This window comes from Rhinoraja longicauda, chromosome 5 (genome assembly GCF_053455715.1).
Source record: "Rhinoraja longicauda isolate Sanriku21f chromosome 5, sRhiLon1.1, whole genome shotgun sequence".
NCBI classification, from domain to species: domain Eukaryota; kingdom Metazoa; phylum Chordata; class Chondrichthyes; order Rajiformes; family Arhynchobatidae; genus Rhinoraja; species Rhinoraja longicauda.
In genome coordinates, this window is record NC_135957.1 from 87,741,608 (window position 1) to 87,744,068 (window position 2,461).

Here is a 2,461-nt window from a genome sequence, read left to right on the forward strand (position 1 = left end):
TGCTGCCTTGCAAGATTATACATGTGGCTGTGAGGTGTGTCTCCACCCTCACCACACATCTCCAGACTCCTCCTACCCACTCACAACACCAGTGACAAGAGTGGGGAGGGGGAAGAGGTGCCATGGCTTCTCATTCCTAAATACCTTCAGCAGAATTTATATTTCCAATCCAGAACCAGGGGCCACACTGTATTAATTTATTTTTTGTGTTAAAAAAACATTCCATTCTGTTTGTAGTTTAGCACAATCCGCAGGCATTGCCCCTTTCATTTCACTGCACATCTTGTATGTGTACGTGACAAATAAACTGGACTTGACTTGACTCACGACTATAAAACACTCTTAACCCATGACTGTTTCCGATCCAAGATGTAAGATTTCGGCACTTGGTTATTTCAGGGTGATCGTTGACAGGTGATGAACTGAATTATTTCTCCGATTCCAAAACTTACCTCCTGTTCTTTTTACTTTACATGGTATCTGTTCGGTAAGGCTGGGTGCTGGTGGAGGGAGGCGTGACAGTGGTGTTTAAGAGACCTTTCGCCAGACACCAGGATGTGCAGGGAATGGAGGGCGATGGATCAAATTGGAGGAACAGCACCTCAGATTTCCCCTGGGCGGTTTACACCCCAGGGGTACGAACATTAACTTCTCTAACTTCAAGTAGCCCTTGCTTTCCCTCTCTCTCTCCATCCCCTCCCCTTCCCAGTTCTCCCACCAGTCTTCCTGTCTCCGACTACATCCTATCTCTGTCCTGCCCCCTCCCCTGACATCAGTCTGAAGAAGGGTCTCGACCCGAAACGTCACCCATTCCTTCTGAGACAAAAACCTTTTCACCCAGAGAGTTGTGAATTTGTGGAATTCTCTGCCACAGAGGGCAGTGGAGGCCAATTCACTGGATGGATTTGAAAGAGAGTTAGATAGAGCTCTCGGGGCTAGTGGAATCAAGGGATAATAATAATAATAATAATAATATATTCCTTTATTCGACCCACACCAGGGAAATTTACAGTGTTACAGCAGCAAAGTGGAGAGTAAGAGAGCATTCATTATAAATAAATAAAAGATACATAAAAAGATATGGGGAGAAGGCAGGCACGGGTTGCTGATTGTGGATGATCAGCCATGATCACATTGAATGGCGGTGCTGGCTCGAAGAGCCGAATGACCTCCTCCTGCACCTATTTTTTATGTTTCCTGGAAAATAACTGCAGATGCTGGTTCAAATCGAAGACAGACACAAAATGCTGGAGTAACTCAGCGGGTCAGGCAGCATCTCAGGAGAGAAGGAATGGGTGACGTTTCGGGTCAAGACCCTTCTTCAGACTGACCTATGTTTCTATGTGTCTCTCCAGAGATGCTGCCTGTCCCAGAGATGTTACTTCAGCATTGTGTGTCTACCTTCGATTTAAACCAGCATCTGCAGTTCTTTCCTACACATGGAACAATACGGCACAGGAACAGGCTGAATATCTAATCTTCGCTAATCGACTGCACATGATCCATATCTGTCAGCTCCCTGCATATCCAGGTGCCCATCTACAATACCACATTGTATATGTGTCCACTCCCCTCCCCTCCCCAAGGCACCACATTCCAGGCACTCACCAAAACCACCCAACACATTCCTTTCAACTTTCCTCCTCTCACCTTATAGCTCTACCCTTTAGTGTCAGAGAGTGATACAGTGTGGAAACAGGCCCCTCAGCCCAACCTGCCCACACCACCCAACATGTCCCATCTACACTAGTCATAGAGTCACAGAGTGATACAGTGTGGAAACAGGCCCTTCAGCCCAACCTGCCCACACTACCCAACATGTCCCAGCTACACTAGTCATAGAGTCATAGAGTGATTCTACCGCTGCACCATAGAGAGCATCCTAACGCATGGCATCCCTGTGTGGTACCTCAGCTGCACAGAGGCAGAGAGGAAAGCTCTACAGCGGGTAGTCCATAGAGCTCAGAGGGCCATCGGAACACAGCTACCAGACTTGGAGGGCATCTACAACACACGATGCCTCAGAAAAGCCACCAGCATCCACAAAGACTCCTCACACCCCTGCAACAGTCTGTTCGAACTTCTATCATCGGGCAGACGATACAAGGCATTCTACGCCCGCACCTCCAGACTCAGGAACAGCTTCATCCCCAGGGCCATAGCTGCTATGAACCGGTCCTGCTGAGCCGGATGGTCACATCGCACAGTGAACCGGCACAGATCTACTTGCACTTTATTCTGTTTTAAAACTGTTCTCATTTGTTTCGTTGGGTTGCTGTTGTTTAAATTAACTAAATTATTGCATCGTATGGGAGGCGCATTCCCAATCTCGTTGTACCCCTGTACAATGACAATAAAGATATATAGTATTGTATTGTATTGTATTGTATTGATACAGTGTGCAAACAGGCCCTTCAGCCCAACACCCCCACACCGACCAACAATGTCCCAGCTACACTAG